This window comes from Triturus cristatus, chromosome 7 (assembly GCF_964204655.1).
Source record: "Triturus cristatus chromosome 7, aTriCri1.1, whole genome shotgun sequence".
In the NCBI taxonomy this organism is placed as follows: domain Eukaryota; kingdom Metazoa; phylum Chordata; class Amphibia; order Caudata; family Salamandridae; genus Triturus; species Triturus cristatus.
Window position 1 is genome coordinate 1,054,351,036 of NC_140590.1, and position 27,399 is coordinate 1,054,378,434.

Consider the following 27,399-nt stretch of genomic DNA (forward strand, 5'->3'; position numbering starts at 1 on the left):
TCTTATTTAGGCCAACGAGGGCCACGAAGAGGCAAACAAAGAGTCAGATTCCAACCCCAATCTCAACCCAGAGGGAACTATCAGGGACATCATTATCAACCAGACCCCCAATACCTATTAGAAACGAGAAACCGGCAATATTGGAAACACGGAATGTAATACCCATTTTCAATCTGTCATCCTCAAAATTAGACCATGCAGCCACAGACCTTCTTTCTAAAGGTCTATCATATGTTCCTCATGCTTCAGTGAACAAGTTTGAACTGTTCCAAGACATCTTTTCCTTTTTCAGGAAAATCAGACTTAAAAAATTCTTTGGATCTAACAACCAAATAGATAGTTCTCACATTAATACCAACGCTATAGCATTACCTTCCAAATTCACACCTACCTTAGAACAAGTAGGCCCAGAGGTCTTTACCTTTGAACAAATAGTTCTGATCAACTAGAACACAATTTGAGATTTATCCCCAAATCTGTATATAATCTCAACAAAGAAGAGATTTTAGCTATGAATAGTCTAGCCCAAAATAAACATCTCACTATAAAATGCTGTGATAAAGGAGGAGGAATTGTTGTCCTAAACACGGATCAGTATGAAAACAAAATGCTAAATATGCTAGCAGACAACACATTCTACTCCAAAATCAAGACTAACCCAACCAACAAAATAGTAAAAAGAATACAGAATATAACTGACTCTGCACTAAAGGAAGGACACATCACCACCAAAGAATATGACTACCTGAATTCCTCACAAAGCAAAACAGCATGTATATACGGAGTTCCCAAAATTCATAAAAATTGTGAAAACCCCCCATATAGACCAATAGTTTCCACTATCGGGACAGTGACAGAACCATTGTCAAAATTTGTAGACAACCAACTAAGACCTTTTGTTCCTCTTATCAGATCCTACATACAGGATACCAGAGACATAATCAGTAGAGTGGAGCACTTGACATTTAACAGCTATAACGATGTACTAGTGACTCTAGACATAGAGTCACTATATAGCAACATCCCCCAACAGGAAGCGATAGAAGCCACAGATTGGTTCATAGAGTCCTTTAATGTACCTTGTCCCAAATTGTTCATTAAAGAATGCCTCCAAATAATATTGACGGAGAATATTTTCACATTTGGTAGCCATCTCTTCCGCCAAACAAAAGGCGTTAGTATGGGAGCATCTGTAGCGCCGTCAATAGCCAACATCTATATGGCTAGATGGGAATCTAAATTCATTTTCAATGAGGTGGCCCCTTTTTTTGAGTCCGTTACCCACTGGTCCAGATACATTGATGACATCTTTTTTATCTGGACTGGTGGGGAAGACACTCTACCTGAATTTACCCAATGGCTAAATCTAACAGACCCTCACTTAAAATTCACTGCTAATAGCAGCAACATCCAAGTTGAATTCCGAGATATTAATATCATCAACCAAACAGGACAACTAGAAGTAGACCTTCATGTAAAACCTACTGCAAGAAACACATTGCACCATTTTCAAAGTTACCATCCTCGTAGCCAGAAACAAAGCATTCAATTTTCACAATTCTTGCGAGTAAGAAGGAATTGTTCTAGTCTTCTACCATCATGAAAGCTAAATTTCTTGAAAGAGGCTATCCTCACAGACTTATAAGAGAATCTTACAAAAGAGCGAGATTCTATGATCGTGATAGCCTCCTCATCAAAAAACATAAACCAGAACATCAACAATTGGTATGTGTCACCAAACATTCAACTCTTAATGCCAAAGTGAAACACATCATTAACACAAATTGGCACATCTTGAATTGCAACTCTACAAGTATTGACAAACTGGAGAAACCTCTTTTCGCCTACCGGAGAAATAAGAATCTGAAAGAAATTTTGGTACATTCCAGATTCGAAAACCATAGTACAAAAATTCCGTTTATTCAGAAATCTATAGACGGTAACTGTCCTATTAAAGGAACAGTCAAATGTATGAACTGCAAATCTTGTGATTTGATCATTTCAGGTGATACATTGACTCATAATGGGTACAAAATTTCAGCAACCAACATGTGGAACTGTAAAATGTCTAACGTTATATACCTGATTCTTTGTCCCTGTCAGCTTGGCTACGTAGGTGAAACCTCCAGAGCCATACACATTCGAATAGCGGAACACCGTTCAGCTATTAGAACAAAGAAACTGATGGCCCCCCTAGTGAAACATTTCCTTGATCTGCGACACAAACCAGAAGATATCCGTTGGTGCATTCTGGAAAAAATTAACATCCCCAATGATGATACCAGTACAACTATCCGTAAAAAACGAGAGGTATTTTGGATCTTTTCATTGAACACATTTAAAAATGGTCTGAACAGTGAATTACCTTGGGAAAATGCAATTGTATAAATATTATTGAACCCCTATTTAGACTCATATAATTGCAATTAATGATCTATACTGGTATATACATCTATGTACAACAATCTTCTTTTTCACAAGAAATACATAGTTTTAGATCATAGGATCTTAGCAACACACCCCCTTTTTTAAAAAAAACATGTTCTTTTTTTTTCATTATTTGTTCCCTCTTTTACTATAACTGGCAATACATTTAATCATTAGTTACAGGTATACATATATTCATGTAAGTTTAGTAATGTTTCATCCATTGCCCTCTCTTTAATTATTTTGTCCACAAAAAATTCTTTTCACATGAAATAAATATTTCTCTTCACGTCCATTCGTGAGTATTGTTTTGCATCACACAGGTAGTGTTCCACCCCTGCGCAGATTGCCTATCATATAGCAAATATAGCTAGCATCTTTTCGACGCTATACACGTAACATTCACAGCCTTAGCTCTGCCTCATTCCGTGTCCATCAAATTTGAGCCAATACCATGCCCCAAAGGTCAATTGCACGTCACACTTTACCACCTATCGACACAGGCACTGTGAGTAGCGTTCCACGCTATGCACGTCCTTCGCTCTCATGTGATTACATACGCGTCACTCCAGCGTCGGCGTTCTACATAAAAAGACTAGCTCGTGCGCTAAGGTCCTTTTATATTGCGACTTATGGCGATCCTGCCTCTGAATCCCTACGAGACCATCACGGCACTCTAAATATCTTACCAGAGGTAAGCTGTCAGTATTCCGCCCTGCAGCGGTTTCAACCAATACCGTTTAGACCACGTTAGGGCCTCCGGTTTTACCAGCAATTATCATGACCTATTGACATTTTCTTCTTTGTACTTTGCTACCACAAGAGAAAAATGCTCCTTTGGTTATTTATTTTTGTATGAGCAGTACCCATCCTCCAGGTACTTACTTTATTATTGGTTTGACTCTCTAGTCTTCATTCCTCTGATGAACTATTAGGTCTTGCCCATGTTGACCCATTTGCTTACAATACGAATAGTGTTCTCAGAAACAATTTAGATATCTTTACCTACCCCTTCATTTCTAACCCATGTTTGCCCATTCATTAGTCATTTTATTTACAGTTAGTACAACGTAAATTAGTTCAAAACTAGAGATTGTTCATTATACAATTGTTTCATTTATATCACTTTGAATACCCATTCTATTTCGCGCTCCTTTTTTAATTTTTCAACATTCTTATCTTTTCTTACCTTTTTATAGGTTATAATGACCCGGTAGAATCCTACTTAATGAAACAAGTTCACCATCCTAGCGACTGCAAATTATTATCAACAAAAATAGATCTTGCATCCCAAAGGGTACTTTTCATCTGTGAATGATTTCAACATTATAGGGAACGCTTCTACCGCAATCCGTTAGACAAACAAATATGTAACGCTCTTCTTTCCCCTTGTTTCCTCAGATCTAATAGTCCTTAAACTTACCTATCAGCCTCATCTATTAAGTACGCATCATTACCAACCCATATGTCGCTGCATTGATGGCCACATATACAGAACACTTTTTAGGTATATATTACAACCTTCAAAGATATCACTTGACTTTGATGTACTAAAACAGCTACACCAATCTTACTTTTTCTTATCTGTTTGTTTGACTAGATGCTTTTATCTTTTGAAGACATCATTAGTCGCCTATCCTTCAGTAGCGCCCCCTTTTTTAACAAAGGTATATTAACTCATGAACTGCCTATATTTTATCACATCTGAGGACTCTAATATGTCTATGTTTTCCTTCATGGGAATCTTTGGTATATACTTCATCACTCTCCACTTCTAGCTTTCCTATTCACGTATTCACTTTCACACGTATCCATTCCTTTCTTCACCATTTCTATTTCTTTCCCCTCTACCTCACAGAAGTTCGCTTAATACTGGACATCACTTATTGATAGCAGAATTCCATCACACGCACTGTAATTCTCTATGAAGACATACCATAAATTAACTATAATAAATATGTGTCGGTCATGTTAAAACACGACTACAATGTTAAATGTATTACATGAGAATAAATTGTTAAATTATTGTTTAAATACCCTTTTTCTCGATTACAGGAACTGGTCCTGACGAAGGCGTCACTCACGCCGAAACGCGCGTCGATAATAATCTAGTCACTTTGTAATATTGTTTATTTTTTTATGCACAATACAATTTTTATGATTGTCATGATTTTAACTTAAATATCTGCAGAATAATTTGTTGTTCACATTCAGTTTCCTATGAATGATTTTAAATGAGAAAATAAATAGATATATATTTTCATGTTCATTGTTGTCTTCAGTTTTCTCCTTTGACCTTGTGACACACATTCAGCTTTATCAGTAACGATTGCCTAGGTTGTTATTTGTCAAATGCATTTTACCCTGTCCAAGGAATTGGAACTAACAGGGGGTCCTTGTTGTACTCGCATATGAGATCGAGAGGATACACAGGCTCAAGATGGGCACCAGATATAACATATTGTCATCATTACAGATACCCTGGAGCCCAACATAGGGATCCACTGGCATCCCTCTGACATAAAATGCTAGCAACACTAGAATTCTTTGCAATAGGCACCACACAGCACACAGTAGGATTGATGCATAACATTTCTCAGTCAACCATTAGCAAAATACTCTACTAAGTGATGGATGCTTTGCAGAGAATGAGTAAGAGGCATATACAATTCCCCTTGGACAACCACACAGGTAATTCTGGCAAAGCAAACCTTTATGCTACAGCAGGATATCCTGTCATCCTAGTGCCAATTGTCTGCACGCATGTACATGTTGTGGCCTGACATAGATAAAAGCAAGTGTGCTAAAACCGTAAGATGAAGCACACTATTACTGTGAAACTATCGTGTGATGTGGACCTGTGTGTACTGAACTGCTGCGTTAGGTGCTCTGGATGAAACCGCAATGTAATGATCCTGACAGATGTAACACATTACCCTTAAGGCACTGGGCAGACAAATCAATTCTTCATCATCAAGATTAAAATGCATTATGGTTGTTGTAGTCCATTCTCAATACATGCTAGCAGTACTTTTAGAGAGTTGTTAGTAGATAAAACAACACATTGGATCAATGTTAATATATGCAACAAATTACACCAGTCTCTTCACAATGTTGATGATGCTCAGCCAAGACAACTTATTAATAACTAGATGTACTTCCATTACAACTCTTGTGTCTCTTACTTTAGATTTCTCCAAACTCAAGACCTTATTTCATGTTTTCCGTGGCAGACATGTTGAGGATGCAGTGATTAAATTGAGCTTGTGGTTTCTGGTACTCAGCATCGGCACTTAATCGTTAACACCAGCACTTTTCACAAGCACCAGTTAAGGATGCATTCACATTCATGTATGGTAGGCATGGGGGGATTACGTGATTTGCCCAGTATCACAGGATGTTGAGCCAACACCGAGACTCGAACCTGGTTCCTGAGCTTCGAAGTCATCAGCTCTGGCCATTATGCCACATCCCCCCCTACTATCATGGTTAGTAGTTGGTTGTTTTAGCCGGCGCTAACAGAGGAAATGGACTGGTACAAGCTCTTGAGGAGAGCCTCAGCACTTCTTTTTTTTACAAATTAACCACTGTGAGGATGGTCATAATTTTATCCTCCCACAGCTTGAGGTAGAGCTAAGGTGGATAACTACCATCCTCCATGCTTTATTGCTTGTGCTTGGCAACTGGCTTGGGTACCTATATTTTCAGGGCTTGAAACCTATTTTTAATGTTCTCAACATCAAGTGAATATGCTGATTCCCTTGGTCCATTATCTCCTTCCACAAGCATCTGGTAGCATCTTCAGCATGAGCTGGAACATTAGATTGTCATGGTGTGTTACCTCCTCCTTGGCCTGGACCTTCAACTCAGGATCCATAAACTTGCATTTGCTTTCCCTTGCTGGGTCCATGATGGATGAGTCTGGCGGGTGTCTGATTTTGATGACTGAGTGACATCAGAGAATGGTAGTGGGTTCTGTTTGTCTTGTTTCAGGGTGCTCTGTCCACACAAAATGAACGCATGCATACTCCCACATAGGAAAAAGTTGTTGGTGTGCTCTCAAGGTATCCTAAGTTCATTTTGTGTATTGCTCTGGCTGTTTCTTTTCTCTAGGGATTCATTTCCCACCTTTAGGAACTTCCAATGCCTCAAAATGGGTGATTCCTGATGTTATGGGCATGTACTATTTATCGGGTGCGGTATTTACCACATGCTCTAAATAACACTACATGTGCTAAATCAATATACTGCTATATATAGTAAAAACTCATAATCAGTGTTATTTAACATATTATTTACTGAGCCCAGTGGAATCAGAATTTACCTTATTGGTACGTTTGCTGGGTTTTACAACTAAACTCATGATGGAGGCCTAACTGACCCTCATCATTTGGGCATATACATCACAGTCAACATCAGTGGTAACATCCCTCATACTGAACAGGTTGAGGATTGGAAGCAGAAGTATCAGTGTCTCATAACCATAGAACAAGTATATCACAGTCAACAGAAGTGCAAATATCTCTTACTTTCAGAACATGTACAACAACAGCAGTGCAATTGTCTCTAAAACAAAACAGATTGATGGCAGACAACTGGAGCCCAAGCAATCAATCCCCTCAGCACTGGTATAGCACACATAGCAAAAATATCAATGTCCATTACATATAGAACAAGTTGAGGATGGAAAGTAACAATGCAAATGTATGTCACTCAAAGATTAGGTATTGAAGAGTCAGGGGAAGTATACAGGTCCATCAACACTGACATTTCCACTGCAAGCACTTAACACAGAGAACAGGTTTAGAATGAACAGCCATAGCGCTAGTGTCTGTCAACCAGGAACCTCATCATCATAACAGGTGTTAGATGTGCAGATGCAGAATGAGTATGACACCCTCAGACCATTTAAAGCACACAAAGCAGAAGTACACGTTTCTTTCAATATCAGAACAGATTCAGCATGGTCAGCATAAATTGAAGCACCACTCATCCTTAAATAGGCATATCACAGGTAGCAGAATTACAATGGTTTTCACTGTGAAAATAGGTAGCGCAAAGAGAACAGCTGTAAAATTATCCTTCACCAAAAAAATAGAGGCGCATATTTATGAGCCCCTTGTGACATAGAAGCACCACTTTTTGTAACACCCCAGTAGGGCAAACCACAAAATAATATTTATAAGGCCACACAAAGACACTTTGCATGACTTTTAATGACCTCATGGATATGGAGTGGGCAAGAAAGTGCAAATCGACATGTTTCCTTACTCTGCGCTAGGGAGGTGATCCATACAGGTTGTAGTGGGTGTTCCCAAGTACCACCCATGGATTTTGACGCTTCCCCAGATTTATAAGACCTTGTAAACCTGGGACTGTCCTTAAACCTTCCTCCTCAGGGGAAGCGCAATGAGGAAAAATAACTTTATTTCTTCTCATTTTGTCCTCTTTCCATCTTGTGTGCTGTATTCTACAGCACACATAGACAGAGGAAAAAGCCTCCCTGGATTGTGAGCATGTTGTTTATGAATGTTTACTGATTAAATTGTATTGTTGATGAAGTGGCCTAGTGTTTCTAATGCTTTCTGTTAGAACTCATCATTTAGTAAAGCTGGTGCAAAAATGAGTAGAAATTAGGCATGAACTTGAAATTTTGCAAAATACTACTAGTGATTCTATAGTTGATGAAAAGTGAAAAAATATTTTTGTAGGATGAACTTAGAAAATTATACTGTTACATGAGTGTTTGGATAAATTGTGATAGTGGGTAATTTCTAACGTTAACTCTTTCCATGTCATAATGCCTAGTGAAAGTTCTACATATTCCCTATTTGAAATGATTTATTGCATTACATTTGATATTGATTTAGAGTTTATTCCATTTAAAACGTGTAATGCCAATTTAAAGGCTTTTTTTCGAAAATGCTTTTCTCTAATGCTGTCTTTTCCCCTGACCTATGGCAATGGTCCACTTACAACTAGTGAAATGTTGCTTTATTTGTTCTGTAACTGCATAATTTTCGGCATTCCGAAATGTTTCTTCAATGTACACAGTGAAATATTCCTGTGGGAGCAGGATTTCAGCTGTTGCTATGGATGGATACTTTGTATGTCTTTTCATCCGATGTTAGGCCTATGTGGACTTTTAAATCTTTTGTTTGTCATAACCAGCATGGGAAAGCATCTCACTGTTGCTAGTGTCCTAGGTGACATTATCTGAATCTGGCAAAAACCAAAGGAAATGATGGACGGAGTGTTGAACATTGCAAGCACTCACCCCCAGTCAACTGATCTGGGTTTAATCCATCACCGTTCTTTAGCCCACTCTGCCACCCTAGTTCAGACATGGCAATATGCAAATCAGTCTGACCCTGTGCCTCATGGGAACAGTCCAGCCCGAACTGCCAAGCCATGTCTTCCCTGGACCGGAAACAAGCTTCCTAGGACCGGTTTCTGGCATTTCAGCCGTCTTCAGCCATGTTGCTTGAATCCAGTGGCAAAGTGAGCAAGGGACTCACGTCTGAGCATACCCTGCCAACTTATGGTGAACAAAGCAAAAACCAAAGGAAATGATGGACGGAGTGTTGAACATTGCAAGCACTCAACCCCAGTCAACTGATCTGGGTTTAATCCATCACCGTTCTTTAGCCCACTCTGCCACCCCAGTTCAGAAATGGCCATATGCTAATCAGTCTGACCCTGTGCCTCATGGGAACAGTCCAGCCCGAACTGCCAAGCCATGTCTTCCCTGGACTGGAAACAAGCTTCCTAGGACCGGTTTCTGGCATTTCAGCCGTCTTCAGCCATGCTTGCTTGAATCCAGTGGCAAAGTGAGCAAGGGACTCACGTCTGAGCATACCCTGCCAACTTATGGCGAACAAAGCAAAAACCAAAGGAAATGATGGACGGAGTGTTGAATATTGCAAGCACTCACCCCCAGTCAACTGATCTGGGTTTAATCCATCACCGTTCTTTAGCCCACTCTGCCACCCCAGTTCAGACATGGCCATATGCAAATCAGTCTGACCCTGTGCCTCTTGGGAACAGTCCAGCCCGAACTGCCAAGCCATGTCTTCCCTGGACTGGAAACAAGCTTCCTAGGACCGGTTTCTGGCATTTCAGCCGTCTTCAGCCACGCTTGCTTGAATCCAGTGGCAAAGTGAGCAAGGGACTCACGTCTGAACATACCCTGCCAACTTATGGCGAACAAAGCAAAAACCAAAGGAAATGATGGACGGAGTGTTGAACATTGCAAGCACTCACTCCCAGTCAACTGATCTGGGTTTAATCCATCACCGTTCTTTAGCCCACTCTGCCACCCCAGTTCAGACATGGCCATATGCAAATCAGTCTGACCCTGTGCCTCATGGGAACAGTCCAGCCCGAACTGCCAAGCCATGTCTTCCCTGGTTCCGGAAACAAGCTTCCTAGGACCGGTTTCTGGCATTTCAGCCGTCTTCAGCCAGGCTTGCTTGAATCCAGTGGCAAAGTGAGCAAGGGACTCACGTCTGAGCATACCCTGCCAACTTATGGCGAACAAAGCAAAAACCAAAGGAAATGATGGACGGAGTGTTGAACATTGCAAGCACTCACCCCCAGTCAACTGATCTGGCTTTAATCCATCACCGTTCTTTAGCCCACTCTGCCACCCCAGTTCAGACATTGCCATATGCAAATCAGTCTGACCCTGTGCCTCATAGGAGCAGTCCAGCCCGAACTGCCAAGCCATGTCTTCCCTGGACCGGAAACAAGCTTCCTAGGACCGGTTTCTGGCATTTTAGCCGTCTTCAGCCAGGCTTGCTTGAATCCAGTGGCAAAGTGAGCAAGGGACTCACGTCTGAGCATACCCTGCCAACTTATGGTGAACGAAGCAAAAACCAAAGGAAATGATGGACGGAGTGTTGAACATTGCAAGCACTCACCCCCAGTCAACTGATCTGGGTTTAATCAATCACCGTTCTTTAGCCCACTCTGCCACCCCAGTTCAGACATGGCCATATGCAAATCAGTCTGACCCTGTGCCTCATGGGAACAGTCCAGCCCGAACTGCCAAGCCATGTCTTCCCTGGACCGGAAACAAGCTTCCTAGGACCGGTTTCTGGCATTTCAACCGTCTTCAGCCAGGCTTGCTTGAATCCAGTGGCAAAGTGAGCAAGGGACTCACGACTGAGCATACCCTGCCAATTTATGGCGAACAAAGCAAAAACCAAAGGAAATGATGGACAGAGTGTTGAACATTGCAAGCACTCACCCCCAGTCAACTGATCTGGGTTTAATCCATCACCGTTCTTTAGCCCACTCTGCCACCCCAGTTCAGACATGGCCATATGCAAATCAGTCTGACCCTGTGCCTCATGGGAACAGTCCAGCCCGAACTGCCGAGCCATGTCTTCCCTGGACCGGAAACAAGCTTCCTAGGACCGGTTTCTGGCATTTCATCCGTCTTCAGCCAGGCTTGCTTGAATCCAGTGGCAAAGTGAGCAAAGGACTCACGTCTGAGCATACCCTGCCAACTTATGGCGAACAAAGCAAAAACCAAAGGAAAGGATGGATGGAGTGTTGGACATTGCAAGCACTCACCCCCAGTCAACTGATCTGGGTTTAATCCATCACCGTTCTTTAGCCCACTCTGCCACCCCAGTTCAGACATGGCCATATGCAAATCAGTCTGACCCTGTGCCTCATGGGAACAGTCCAGCCCGAATCTGAGCATATGACAGTCTTTTGATGGTGGTGTGATGCTACATTACTGGAATTTGCTAGAAACTTTATAGAAGAAGAAACTGCAAAGTGGGGCAATCACATTATTTTTCTTTTTCTCTTGCAAGAGGATGCTATGCTAATTGATTTTTGATGATTACTAAGAACTATTCTCTTACTTGGTACTGCTTTGCTGATGCTAACTCTTGGACTGAAACCTTATTTGCTGAATAATTTTAATTTCGTTTTATTTCTTTGTTCTATGCTAATGGACTCACCCTTAATGGACATTAAATCTGAACCCTTTCCCTTTCTTCATAGGATTTGAGCTTTTACAATAATATCCTTCTGCCTTAATGGTAGTGGGACTCTGTAACTCTGTAAACTGCTTTTTATAGTAACCATCCGATAAAGCCCTGCCTAAATATTTGGTGCCTTAATGCAAGCACTGATATTCTTAACTGAAATTCTCATAAGATTGGTTATGGCTATGAATTTTGGATCTTTAATAAAATAGCCAAATTAATCTTCTACCTGTCAGAGTCTCTAAATGATTTAAATTTGTAATAGAGAGAATCAGCCATCTCTGTCACAATATCAGGTATTACTTCTTTTGTTCTGAGTTGCTATTGCAGAGCTATTGGTCTGCATAATTCTAGTTCGACTTAACTTCTTCAGGAGGTTGGGTCTTCCCATTGCTGTTCTTTATTTCTACAGCATTGTTTCAAGAGTGGAGTGCCTAAATCTGATCTCAAATATGTGAGTTGGCTGTCAATTAATGGTCCTTATTAGACAGCAATTGTGGTGTTTTGGCCACTCAAATTTCCACCTCTCACATCGACGGAGAAGTATTTATCAGAGGATCATTGCCTCTGTGGTAAATGGAAATGCTGCTGATTGTCTTATCGTAAAGGGACCAGTAAGGTCAGAGGGGTAAGGAGAGTAAGTGTATACAAAAAGTGTTTTCCAAGCTTGCGTTGCAAAAGAACCAATCTCCCCAAACAAAAGAAAAACACTAAAGAACCAGTCATATGTTCCCCACATGGCATGACGACAGATGTAACGATCTTTCACTCCACTCTATGCATACGCAGAGTTACAACACCTAAGATATATGAGCAGAACAAATCACTGCTTATCAAGCACTACCACAAAACACTTCCCTTAAATACAATTTTGTATTCCTCACTTCACTACAATCTCAAGTGAAGCAGCAGATAACAAAATGTGAGAACCATACTGATCATCACTAATTAGACCACTATGTCTTCATACATATGCTCAACCGCATCATCTTTCCACTAAGGACCAACCTATGGAGGAGCTTGAGAGTTGTCATTACAAATACTTTGGTGCCTCCTCAGGAGTATGCAGCATTATATATGTGGAACCACAACTCAATTCAATCCATCACACTGAGAAAGGAACATCATGTACAGTAGCCACCAAAGCATCCCTTGCTCACATAAAAAGGAGCAGAAAAGGCATCACAAATGTGACCATTCTTCATACAAAACAGGTTTAACTCGGGCAACAGGTGTTTAAAGTTATTTTAAGCTCAAATCTGCTCAGTATAAGACTCAACAGGGAGGGTTCTGCAGCTTGGTTTACTCTGTCTCCAGATGGGTCCACAGTCACACTGACACCACAGGTCTGTAAGAATTACTGAACCTCACTGTGAGTAGAATGGTGGCGTTGGCATTATGATTGACACAATACAGTCACACAGCAGGTTGTCCAAAACTTAGGATATGATGCGATCATCAGCGGTCTACCAGTTCTTGGGGGAGATAGCTTTGTATAGCTTTATATCCTGCACTGTGGAGGAGACAGTGCCACACAGGCCCAACCTTCTCCCCTGGTATTTCTGCGACAACTGAGGTGGCACTCTGACCACACACCCAAACCAAAGAGAACACAGGGGAGATGCCATCACTAGCATCCCCGCTGGCATCTCCCCTGTAGCGGCTCAGTTCCATATGCAATCTTGTTCCATTCATTATTTACCAACAAAAAATCTCACCAGCATCATTTAGATTCCATGGACAGACAGCCTCTCTCTGGCCACTGCTTCCAACATTAGATTGACTGGTCTTCTTACACTTTATTTTCTTGTTCTCTTTTCTGTAATTATTTACACCATATAATTGTAATCAATGGCCACAACACCAAGGCTGGTCCAGTTTTACCAAGCTGACTACACCAGCAGCATATTTTCATTGCAGCCGACAATTTTGAAAAAGTATTAGTGTATTTCATCCCGATCACAGTGCCTTTATTGTGGTATATCGAATGGCGCCTGCCAATCATTCGTCTGCTTCATTATGCAATTGCGAGGAGAGTGGATGAGTCAGCTCAATCTCCTGGCACTCCATACGCTTCCCATATGCTCCATCGCTGCAGATGAAACTTTATTTCAGGCTCTCATATTAGACACTGATTCGGTCTCACCTCCTAGGGGCCTGTCAGGCACAGTGAGGATTGATGCCCTGCTCCAAAGCAGGGAACGACTGTTCAATATAATATCTGCCATTGTGATAGAATACATAAATAATGTTCCCAAACTAATCTCTATTAAATAGATTTCATGTTTAAAAAGCTCTACACAGCAGTCTGGCTACGGTATGATTCATATTTCTTAATCAAAACCATTATGAAGACTGTCTTGAAATGTATATTTGAGAGGGTGGCTGGTTACCCGTATGCTGTGCCTGTACTTACAGTCTCGGGAAAATGTAAATTATTAGACAAAGGGCAGAGAGTCTTAGCATATGCTCTTAAAGGATTTAGAGACAAGGTGAAGTGTTTCGTCTTTGCTCTCAGGTTCAGAATCTTCCCAGAACCAAATAGAGATTTCCATTTCCATTTTAGGGGTGTGGGAAATTAATGACATTATGTGTAATGTGGGGAAATTTCCCAGAAATGACGTGTAATTTTTTTTTTTGTAAATCTTTTTATTGTTTTTGAAAACATAACAAGGTCACACAAAACAGATCGTTACACCCAAACGAAATGACGTGTAATTAAGTGAAATGTAAGTCCGTCATTTAGCTCTACACTTTAGCATGAAATGCGTCCTTGCGTAAAAAAATAATATGAAACATATCGCAGGAAAAACACAACTGCTGTGAACAATAGATACTCTTGTTCTGAATGGTCCCTTGTTCCTGTGCTCCTGGGCTATGATTTTGCCTCGAAGGGAGGAGTAACTAAGCAACATGATGTATTGGAGTAATTTGGGGAATTTACTGTAAGAACCGTAATGCGAAATTCCTGACATTTCATAGATTATCCTGGCATATTTTAAATATCTTCTGGACCTTACAACTGATTCCTAATACTCCCACAAATGCATAACAATAACCGCACGCACAAAATATTATAAATGAACACAAAATCGTAACTCTTCACCTGGTAAAGGTCCTGTAATTTATCAATTGTTCTTTTGTGGGCCTGCTTCCTTCATTTCGGAGCACGGGTGAGAGGGAATTGCTATGTATCGATGAGAAAATATGGAGCCAGACAAGCTGCACGTTAAATCCGTTAGAAATAGAAGGGTAGGATTTAGATGTGAAATGGGTGCCAATAGAGACAAAAGGAGGAATGTTCGGTCATGAATCAGTGGTGGCGGGTGGATTTTCAAACAGGTGGGTGAACATTTTTGTATAATGAGTGAGCAAAGCGAGAGAGCTGAAGCGCAAAAAGAGGGTGCGGGGGAGGGGGGACATTCCCCCCACACAAAAAGTTTGGAAAAAAACGGATTCAAATGGTGGCTTTTACACCTCATATGTACTGCAAATTGCGGCCCAATGTAATTAAGGGTGTGGCTCAAGCATTTAAGTTGAAAATCTGATCCTAGCATAGTGTGCCAGCTGACTATTTTACTGTTGCCTTCTGTTATTGCATCCAGATATATCATGCAACAACTGACATTCCACCTAAAACAAGCCAGGGACTATCTTTTCCACAGGCACCGCATCGCAAGCCCTACTTCCACCCTATGGTGCTTGTCTCCTGGACAGACTATGGACAAAACGTGAAAAGACATCCCCCTATCCTCAATCATGGTGTCTGCCTAGACTGGAGGTTAGTTTATATATTTGATGAATTTCTAGTGAAACAAGCACTCCTCCCTCCATGTGGTGCTTGAAGCCAGGAGGAAGTTCTCCACTCCAACTGAACTTTCCTGTAGTGTGACACCACCAATCCCCTGCTGCCTGCCCCCTCAGTGTGTGGAGTTTATCACATCTGCAGCCCCTGGCTTGCTCATACATCACAGCCGAGTAATCCTCATTAGAGCTCTGGCGGGAGTAAACAAACCAGTCTGGCAAACAAACACAGCGCAGCAGACTTTGGAGGAATACAGGGTATACACAGGGAAGGTGCAGCCTGCAGCAGGTGGTTGAGGCAGGCTATGGGTCGGAAGGTGGAGGAGGCCGGTGGCAGGATGTGGAGTGGGTAGGTGGCAGGATGCACACCACAGGCCTCTAGAGGTGACAACATTGACTGCAAGAATGTAGATTGCAAATAACAGGGTTTCGAGGAGGTAGACTTGAGGGGAGCAACAGGTTGTCTGACCACTACAAGCGGAGGCAGTGCCACAGTGGTGTAACACAAAATGAAGGGGCCCTGTGAGGAATGTAATGAGGGGTGCCTCAGCCTTTTATATCTAATCAATATTCATTGGTGTCGAGGTGATTGGGCCCCCTGCACTGCAGAGACTGCAGGGGCCTGTGTTACACCCCTCGGGGAGGCATGACCAACCTCTGCGTGCCAATAGGAGATAACCTACCGGTCTTGGTAGAATTGTAGGGGAAGCATTGCCGGGGAGCCGTCACAATAATTTAAGGGGGAATATCAGTGATAGCAAGTGGTTCGCATGACGGACGGGCTATAACTGCATGCACCATACCATACGCGTCGCAAAACTTCCCAGATTAAGGTTAATTCTAAACGCAGCAGGCAACCGACTGGATGCATCACGCTGATTGCACTAAATGGAGCACGTTATTACCGCACTTATCAGTTATCAGGGACCCCGTTTTTGTGAACCTAGGGAAGTATACACTGCCTACTCCTTTACACAAATGCCTCTGATTCGGGTTTAGCACGACAAAATTACTTAAGGTTTATTTTAAACGCAGCAGGCAACCGGCTGGATGCATCACGCTGCTCGCACTAAAAGGAGCACGTCATCACCGCGCTTATCAGGGATCCGTCTTTGGAAACTTAGGGAGGTACACACTTTGCTCTCCTTTACCACCCCGAGAGTTATCAAATTAATGAGGCGTGTCAGCCCTCAGTGTGCACCCCAGGACATACAGGCCTCTCAAACGTCTCTGATCCGGGTTTAGCATGACAAAATTACTTTCATACAAGCATACCCAGTGACTCACAACACTGGGCTCTCTCTGCGCTACTTTTAGGCTGGATGAGGCACAATCAAACAGAATCACACGCTATATGTTTAACAACACCTCACCATGTCCAACCAATAACTGAGTGAACATTCGAGTTTAGTAAGTTGAGTACAACACTAACTAGACACAATAACTAAAACTAAACTTGTCAGAGACTTCAAGCTTGACCTTCAATGTAGTTGTTTCCATCTTGATGTATGAATTGTTGTTGTTGTTTAGTCCAATACACATAGGAGCCAAGCCTTATGCGTATCCCACCGGGTACTGTTGATGCCTGGGGATTTTACTGAATAGGGTGAGTCTCCCTTACTTTATTTCTGCTGCATAATTGGTATTCCATAGGGGCTTTGAGTCACAATAGCTCACTGTGGAGACCCACCACCTGTGTTTTTAAATTGCTGTTTTTAATGTCCTCTAACGCACTTGCGTTCACTCCACGTGTGTTTAAGATAGAAGTCAGAGTCACTACGAGACCGTGTCTATGCTTGTAATGTACCATATCAACCTGAAAGATGTCTATATGTTTTTTGTCTCCCAAAACAGGTAGATCCAGGTTACACCAGGTACATTAAAGCATTAGACACTATTACCGTGAGTAGAAAATGTACCACGCAATTTAGGTGTAGATAGTTATTTATCTAGGTCCTGAAGAATCGCGAGGATACTGATCCAGAAGCGAGAAACATGTTGACCCACACTTCCTAAACAAGGACACCACTATGTGAGACATTACACTCAGGCTAGTGCCTTGTTTTTTGTTTTTACTTAGGGTAGGAGACCCCCAGAATAATAGTCTGTTCTCCTTGGTACTCCCGACCCTCTTTTAACTCACTTTACCACATCTACACAATTCTGGCCCTATACCCGCACTTCACCACACAGCTTTTGGATAAAAAGATCTACGATAAAGAGCCCCTACCATAGGGAGCCCATTGGGTATTGCACCGCCGACCCAACGAGGAGCAGCCCAAATGATGAAGCATGACACCTGCAAGGGTGTGTGAGGGCATTAACATCCAACATATGGATTCCCAGCACTGACCCCAATTGGGGCACCGAAGATTCCTGTCTTTTCTATCTCTGAACTCTCTGACTCCAGAGGAACGGCATAAACCCCTTTTTTGATAAACAACCTGTTGAAGGCCATGATGGAGCAAGGTTTCGTAAAGAAGAAACTTGCTCGGATGCAATCCTCTCAAATAACGTATAATACCGTAATCAATTTGTCTGGTAAATACTAATATTGCATTACACAAAATATATCATATCTAGGGGATGCTTCCATATGTGTATTACTAACCAGTAACCCGAGTGTCTTAAAATTGCCGAAAAAACGCGGGAATTTCACTGCGCATGCATCTACTGCATCTAGGTAGTATCACTTTTTCTATGCTTGGAGGGAAACCTTTGCAGCTGGGCAATACCTTCTAAAATAGCCGCATGAAACTCACATGTTAATACACATGCTACTGCTTAAACTAAACCTCATAAGTTCTACTAAATACTAATGTGAAATATTTATATAAGTAAATGGGGATAGAGCAGAGATAAGTGGCATACAGTGAATTCATTTATTTCCGTATTCTAACATGTCTTTTTTTGACTTTATTATTAGTTTGTATTTGGGCCTCGGAGGCGACTGAAATCCCTACTCCACCTGATCTGGGCGAATGCGCACTAAACCCTGCCCAGAACTATGATGACACCATTGAAACCCAGCCAAGGTCAAGCTGGCAAGAATCACATGAGAACTTAACCCATTGACCCGGACAGAGGAAGAAGAAATTACCAATTTTGCATACAATGTATTGATTATAACGTGAAATGCGGGTGGGAATAAAGCTTGGGAAAATGAATTAAGGGGTGGGAACATTGAACAATGAACCTAAAGTAAAATATTACATTTAGCGTGGTGTGATGAACACACCTCCTTGCCCTGTCCATCAGAAATAGGGGATTTACGATATTGAAACATTTGGGGGTGGTATACGAACACAGAATAGTATAATTGAGGTAAGTTAGTTAGAGATCTGAGAGACCCGTCATTCCGACCGATCACAGACCCGACACAGATGCTGCCACAGACTCTGTCAGAGACGCTGACTCAGACCCTCAGATGCCAGAGACCCTGCTCGAGAGACCGAAATACTGATCGATAATCCTATCATCTAGCAGGGCAGTCGCGGAAGAAATATCGAGGAGAGTAGTGCCAGAGAGGGGTGCGACGCTGGCGTTGCACTTAGAAGAGGTCACCTTCCCGGATTGAACCTGTCCAGATCCTTGTCTTCCACCTTTCCCGGTGGACTTCATCTGACCCATCATCAAGGAGTTGGGTTCATCTATCATCTTAGGTAAATATAATTCTGTGAAATCTGTCCTTGTATCTGCTCTCTGTTTTTTCTTCCTCTTCAGGTACTGTCATCACAAATTTTAATGAAACTTATATTAAACTAAACTTGATTTCTTCCTTGAATGAACCCAATGTTAGCATGTATTTGATCTTTGGCTTACAAAATTTTGATTAGCTAAAACTTTTAAAACTCTTTGAGTCTGTGATTATTGGAGAAACCCTTAAAAGTTAATTTTACCTATTCTATTAGTTACTAGATTCATTGACCCGAGGAAATTTATTGACAAGGAGATTGGGATGGTAATATTTGGGTAAAGATAACAAAATCTTGCAGGTGAAAGAAAATTGACTCCGGCGGTACTACTAGCTTATTGTATGAATGTTTATGGGCCCAGGTGAGTGTATGGTGTGTGTAATCCCAAGCTGGTAATCCGCTGGATCAGTTTTTCTTGGTAGCAGAGCTATGGTTAGTGTTCTAGTTAGTTAGGTAGAAAATATTGTGGATTAAATTATTGATTTATGCATTAACACCCGTTATTCGTTTATGTTTTGTTTTATGTTGTCTGGAAATTCCTGGGAATATTGAGTAGCGGTTGGCGAATGGAAGCCACACTGCAGTGAAATTAGTTGTCTGGATCAAGAAGGTGCTGAAAGTTATGCAGAGCTAGAAGCACTGATTTAGGGATTATATTCTTTTGTATAAAAGTGAGAGTGATTGATAGCAAAAGAGTTCGCTAGTGAAACTTTGGTCTTATATCACCTAGAAAGGGTAACACTGAAGGAGTAGCAGGTTCTCTGATGCTTGAGTGAAGAGTAAGCGGAAAGGTTTTACTCATAGTGTGTGAAGAGTAAGTGGAAAGGTTTTACTCGCAGCAAAAGAAATAGACTATTTTTTTAATTTAGAGGATCAGACAAAGTAGCGAATGGTTCTAAGTTGTTAATGAATGAAAACTGCACGTAAATTGAAGAAAATAAGTTTTCGCATTACTTTGTAAAGGAGGGGTCAGTTGTGAGTGCTGCACTGACATCACAGTGGGCCGCGCTGGGATTGGTTGGAACAGCGGGCGTGTGACTGATGCGAAGAATTGTAAAGGAGGGGTCAGTAGTAAGGAGTGATACTGACGACACTGAGAGTCGCGCCAGTATTGGCTAAAAACGTAGCAGAACAGAATCCGATTGGTGAGAAGAATAAGAAGCCGCGCTGGTATTGGTCAATTGTTAAAGTAAAAGCGAACATTTGATTAGTTGAAAAATAGAAGCCATAATAATAATTGATAGTGGGTTTTGCATGTGGAGACACAATCCTACTTTGATAGGGAATCGTCCAGATAGAAGGTACTTAGGATTTGCCCACGAACAATACATAAAAGGAAGATCTCGCAAACTGTACGGAGAGGAAAGGAAAATGTCATTTATGCAGAAAAAATATATATTTTAAAAAGGATAAACCCATTAAAACTTGAGAAGGAATTCTTATCCCTCCCCTGAAAACGCCTGCATCTTACATGATGATGGAAAGAGACTATCATACCTGTGTATGGTTAGAAAATTGGATAGAATATACAAAAGATGATGGAATACTAGCTTTTCCAGAGTTTTGAACCTTTAATGGAAGAATCCTACATAATCTACGTACTAGAATGAATGAATTAGAACCTAGACCCAGATTAACACAGTATGAGGCCTTAGAAGAATGAGAGACTGAAGCATTTGAGCGTGATAGATCAAGAAGTGACAGAAACTTGAGTAGATTTTATCCCAAATTGCCACGCGAAACCCGAGATAGGCAGATGAAACAGTGGAAACACGCCATGGTGGCTGAAGGATTATATCCTGTATTGATGGCTGAGGAACAGACAGGAGGAAAATGCACAGAGAAAACAAAGCACTTAACAATGGCAGGTAGTGGAGACTCAGAAGATGATTATTTAGAAGATATTTTATTGAAAAATCCTCCGCATTATCAAGAAAGTTCAAATAGAACTACCCCGAGTGCCCCAATTCTAGATCTCCCTTTAGTTCCACAGGTAGTACATGAAAGAACAATGGAGAGGGTACATCAGGAAAGAGAAAAAGAAACGATAAATAAAAATAGAAGTGAATTAATACGGAACATTTCTCATTTAAACACGCATCCTGAAGGTCTGACTATACCAGTGACTATAGATTCTGGGGATAAATCAAATTGTCCCCAGACTCGCATCATTGAACCGAGAAAAGAGAAAATAATAATTGATGACCAAGCTAGTGAATGTGAGTCAGTGATTTCATTAATGGACTTACCGATAAGAGGGCAAATGAATGACACACCCAGAAGAGTTACACCAGGTTGCTCAAAAGAAGTACGAATAGAGACATCCACAGGGACGAAAAGTGCCACAATAGTAACCCCAGAAGTAATAGAAAGATGGGCACAAGAAATAGAGAAACCTAATCCACCACCGAAAGTATTAGACATTTTCAAATTAAGGGTTGAATTAAAAGAAATGATAGCTGGGAATGTAGGACTGCATAGGTTAAACAGTGGACACATGTGGCCTCTGAAATGGGAATAGAGATAGGGAGATCCAAGGTGTTTCAGAAACCCTATAGAACAGAATTTTCTGATAAAGATTTGGAAAACATGAATATGTCGGGAAAAAAATTGCAGATAAAGGAGTTGATGACAATATTACAAAAATGGGGAGATTTAGAGAGATGGAAAGTTAGATGGACAAAGAAAAAAGAGGAAGCACAGACAAATCGATCAACATCTGAATATTTGATGAAAGAAAAAGAGAAAGCTGAATGATTGCACCTAACGAGAGAGGTTCCAGGAGGGGGATATGTCCCATGGACCCCACAGGATATTTTATCATTTACAAATGATTTCCCTAAGTTGAGAGAAAAACCAGTGGAATGGTACAGGCAAGTTGATTGATTTGTGAAGGTTTCAAAGGTTTTGTTGAACGATTTGGATGGTTTATTTGACATAGTGGTGCCTGATGATTTGTGGGCGGAATATAAAATTACAGTTGATTAGCCTAGTAATGAGTAGCCGAGAGATGAAAAGACAAGAGCCCCGTCAGAAGAGGTTATGAAGAAATATCACCAAGTAATTACTTTCTTGAAAGGGAAAATTCCACCAAAAGAAAATGTTTGGATAAAGATAGATAGAACAACTCAGGAAAAAGATGAGTCTGTACATGCTTACTATGAGCGCCTTTTACAGGTGTTCAAGCAGTATAGTGGATTTGAAAATATCAGAGATAAGGACATGACTCATTTTGTGTATCGGTTTGTGTCAGGGTTACAGCAAGAGATATCTCAAATGATTAAGCAGCACAATTTGTGCTGGCAAGTGAAGCCCATAGATGAGATCCTAAAATATGCAAAATATTGTGGAGATGAAATTGACAATAGACGAAAGAATTTAGAGGAGTAAGTGATGTGGGCTCAAGTGAAATTAGCAGAACAGCTACAGAATCAGGCAGGAAATACAGGAAGGGGGCAAAGTCATGGTGAAAATAATGGGGGTAAACTAAAAGGGCGATTGAGCAGAGAGGAGGGAAAGAAAAAGTTTCCCTGTCATAGGTGCGGAAAATTGGGGCATTGGAAAAACGAGTGTAAAAGTATACAGAATATTAATGGCCCAAATCAACATTTAAATTCACAGACGCAGAATGAGCTGATAATGAGTCAACCGCAGCAGGTTGTAAACCTACAGAGTCAATTGCTACCTGCCTCAAGCCAAGTACAGTACGGACATGGGATTTCAAGAAGGAAGTGGTAAGAAAAATGTTGTAACATCGCAGTTTCTTTTGCATGATTCTTATTTTGATGAGAGCACCTTATGACGGTTCCTGAGGGGGGACGAAGAGGAGTGCGTACTTGGCACAGCCTTACCGGTAGATCAGTCAGGTCCATATATTGATGGTAAGGTGGAAGAAAACGACATTACCTTTTTATTGGACACTGGTGCTACCCTTTCTACTGTGAAAACAGCTGACATTCCAAACCTACCCCTCTCGGGAGGAGCAATCCAAGTAGTGGGCATTTCTAATAAACAAATTAGAACCCCTATTACAAAACCAATGGAGGTATGTATTGGCAAATTCAAAGAGATGTATACGTTTGTAGTGTGTGACTCCAGTCTTGTGAACTTATTAGGAAGGGATCTATTGCGCAAGATGAATTACACCATATTTTGCACAGCAAATGGTGTTGCAATTCAGAACCCAGACGAAGACGGAGTATACAAATCATGCTAGCCAAACAAGGAATAGAAGTAGATGAATTATTTTTCGTAATGACAAAAGATGACTTACCAAACGAGGTCAAAACAACAGTAAATCCTGAAGTGTGGGATTTTACAGGACAAGAAATAGGATTAATGAAAATGTAGATCCCGTAAAAGTGACTGTAAAAGAAGGCGCAATACAAAATGAGTCCTGAAATAAAAGCTGGTGTTGCAGCAGAAATTGATCGAATGTTCAAGCAAGGCATTTTAAAAGAAATAATGAGTAGTCCTTGTAATTCACCTATAATTGGCATCAAGAAACCTATCAGAAAATATAGGGTAGTACAAGATTTACGAAAGATAAACAAGATTGTTGTGCCATGTTGCCCTATAGTACCTAACCCTGCAGTGATTTTGTACCAGATACCATGGAAGGCAGGATGGTGTACCGTAATTGATTTATGCCATGTCTTTTTCTCTATTCCATTGCATCCTGAGATCAGTTTTTATTTTCCTTCAAATTTGAGGATCATATTTATGTTTGAAATCGTGTTCCTCAAGGGTATACTGAAAGTGCTTCGATTTTTAATCAAATTTTGAAAAAGTGTCTTGAAACATTAGTGCTGCCTAGGGAGTCAGTCCTGGTACAGTATATTGATGACCTGCTGGTTGCATCGAAAACAAGGGATGACTGTGTTACTGATTCCATTGCTTTATTGAACCATCTAGCCAAAGGTGGACATAAAGTGTCCCCAGAGAAATTACAGTTTTGCCAAACAACAGTTAAATATTAGGGACATCAGATACTGCGAGGAATAAGAAAAGTGACCTCTGAAAGAATAAAAATAATAAGTCAAATGAAATTGCCACAAAACCAAAAAGAAATAAGGATGTTCCTTGGTGCCATAGGATATTGCAGACAATGGATTGCAGGGTTTTCTCTTTTGGCAAAACCTCTGATACAAATGACAAAGAAATGATCAAAAGACCCAATAGAGTGGGATGTTCAAAGCATGGAAGCTTTTGTAAAATTACGAAAAGGTTTGTGTGAAGTACCTGCGCCTGACTATTCGAAAGAATTTGCACTGTTCTGTTGTGAGAGAGATAATTGTGCACTCTCAGTCTTAACACAGAGACATGGTGTAATGCGGCGTCCGGTGGCATATTTTACTGCTATCTTGGACCCTGTAGCATCAGCTTTGTCTAAAAGCGGTAGCTGCAACGTGCATGAGTTTGGAACAGAGCGAGTCCATTGTGATGGGACATCCTGCAAAAGTGTACGTCCCACATGCAGTTGTAATTCTTTTAGCAAGAACCCGAACTCAGTATCTTACCCCAAATAGAATGACAAAATACGAAAGAATTATACTAGGGGCTGAAAACGTGACCTTAGTCAGATATACTGTTCTTAACCCAGATACCTTGTTACCAGACCCATACAATGAAGAGGTGAAAGATGAAGTCGAACATGAATGTCTTGATGTGACAGAACTCAGTACCAAACCTCATCCAGACATACAGGAGGAGCCTTTGGAGAATGCTGAATATGAGCTCTTTGTAGATCGCTCGTGTATGCGCCAAGAGGAAGGTGAACTAAGTGCTGCTTATGCTGTGTGTACATTGGCAGGAATAGTCGAAGCATCCTATTTACCAGGAGTCAAGTCTGCACAACTACCCGAATTGATAGCTTTAATTAAAGCTTGCAAAAATGGGAAAAATTAAAGAGTAACCATTTACACTGATAGTCAGTATGGTTACGGGGTTGTGCATGACTTTGGCCAGCTTTGGATGCAGCGAGACGTCCTGACTTCTTCAGGGTCTCCCATTAAAAATGGAAAATTTGTGAAAGATTTGCTTGAGGCAATGCAATTGCCAATAGAAGTGGCAGTGGTCAAGTGTGCTGCACATCAGTCAGGAAATGACCATGTGACGGCAGGTAACCGATATGCTGACCAGGTTGCCCAACACTGTGCCAAATTTATAAAAGCAGTGAACAAGAAAATTGAAACATGTGGATTCAGCTGCCAACTTATGTTACTTTCAGGATTAGAAACATGGAAAGAAGTAAGAGAACCACAAGATGAGGTGGAAACTAGAGAAAGAGAGGAGTGGGGAAAAGTTGGTTGTCAGAGAAGGGCAGAAGATGGTGTATGGGTCTATTTGGATGGCAGACCAGTGATGCCAGACTGTATGCTTGCACCAATGGCTAGGATGTATCATGGAGTCACTCACATAGGCAGAGATGCCTTGATTATACTTTTCAGACAAGAATGGTTTTAATGCAAAGTTCAGGAATGTCACAGAGAGTCTTTGCCAGGGATGCTTAACCTGTCAACGTATGAATCCAGGAAAGAAAACCATAGTCAGTATGGGAAGAATTTGGAAAGGCAGAAGATCCATTTGTAAGGCTTCAAATAGATTTCATTCAGTTGCCTGTTTGTCGAGGATTGAAATATGTACTTGTCATAGTTTGTTTATTTTCAAAGTGGGTGGAAGCATACCCAACCCGAAGAAATGAAAGCTTGACAGTGGCCAAACTTCTATTGAAAGAACTCATTCCTAGATTCGGTTTACCAGTAACTATTGAATCAGATGGAGGGTCTCATTTTAATTATGAAATAATTCGATTAATTTGTGAAGCATTTAAAATTGAACAAAAGCTGCACTGCGCATACCGCCCAGAGGCTTCTGGAGTGGTAGAACAAGTGAATGACACAATTAAGTAAAGATTGGGAAAAGTATGTGCATCCACCCCATTGGAGTGGCCTGATGCTTTACCTCTTGCTCTGATGGGACTCCAGACAAGAATACCGGATTGAGTCCCCAGGAAATACTCATGAGAGCAATGAGACAAGCATGCATACCAGTACACAAGCTGTTGAATATATCTGATGATTGGTGCTAGAGTATTACAAAGAGTTGGCTGACCAAGTGTGTTCTATATCTCATCAGGTTAGAGAAGACGCAGTCGCCAGGCAGTTGAAACCAAGCTCATGATCTGAACCCCGGCAACTGGGTAGTTGTGAAGAATCACACTCGAGAATCGTGCCTAGCACCAAGGTGGGAAAAACCACATCAGGTTATATTGGTCACAACGACAGCAGTAAAATGTGCGGGCTTGCCTAATTGGATTCATGCAAGCTATACTAAAAGAGTACCAGCACCAGACGAAGAGGGACCTCAACTGATTCAAGCAGTTGGGGATGCTGAAGGTTGTACAGCTGAAGGATCCAGAATAATAGATCCTGAAGTAGCTCACCAAGAACAACCGAGCACCAGTCAGGATGTTTCGATCCCAATAGTAGAAATACCTGAAATAATTGTAAGAACAAAAAGCCAAACCAGATTAGTTAGTCAGGAAAAGAGTGAGGACCAGATTGGAGCAGAAGAACGCGCTCAGGAAAGTGAAAATGCAACAGTTTGGGAACCTGAGCAGGACCAGTCAAGGAGAGAACAATCTACTCAGACAGAAGAAACTGAAACCACAGCTCCTGAGTCTGAGGAGGGACAGATAGGCTTAGAAGAACGCGTTCAGGTGGCAGAAATCCAAAGTGCAGTAAGAGAACTGATTATGACCAGACAGGAAAAGAAAAACAAGTTCAGGGAGAAGAAAAAGAAAAACAAATTGAAATGAAACCTGAACAGGGTCAGATTAGGGAAGACGAACGCATCCAGGCAGATGATACTAAAACAATAAGCCCTGGACAAGGTCAGATAGAGAGAAATTCTGAAGACGATAATAACCAAGTTGTGCCACAAACCAATGAAAACAAATGAACACTTGAAGAAAGTGAAAGTGCTGTGCAAGCCAAAAGAATTAGAAAAGGCGATAATCGGCCTAGTGTTATCAAGAAAGTGAGATACCGACTCGAAACAATAAAGGAGGAACCGGACCAAGTAAACGAGGTATCCAGTCAGACTGAACAATCAAAGGAAAATCCCAAACGAAGAAGCACAAGATTGAAAATACTGAACAATAAATTCAAAGGTCCTGAATGGACGTACGTTATTCTTGAAGACTTCGAGAATCTGGAAATAAATGAAGGAAGTGATGAAGAATTAAATGCAGAGCAAATTGACGAAGTAGTGAGACCAACCTGAAAGAAAAACTGTTTACCCAAAGATACCATCGCAGAATAAAAATTCCAAATTGAAGAAGAGAAAATCTTCTTATCCCAAAGAAAATGGCTGACAATAGAGCTGCTGGAAAACCAAAATGAAATTGTGTAAAGAAATGTTGTAGAATATGTATATGTAGCATATTTTTAGTACTTGTAATTTGG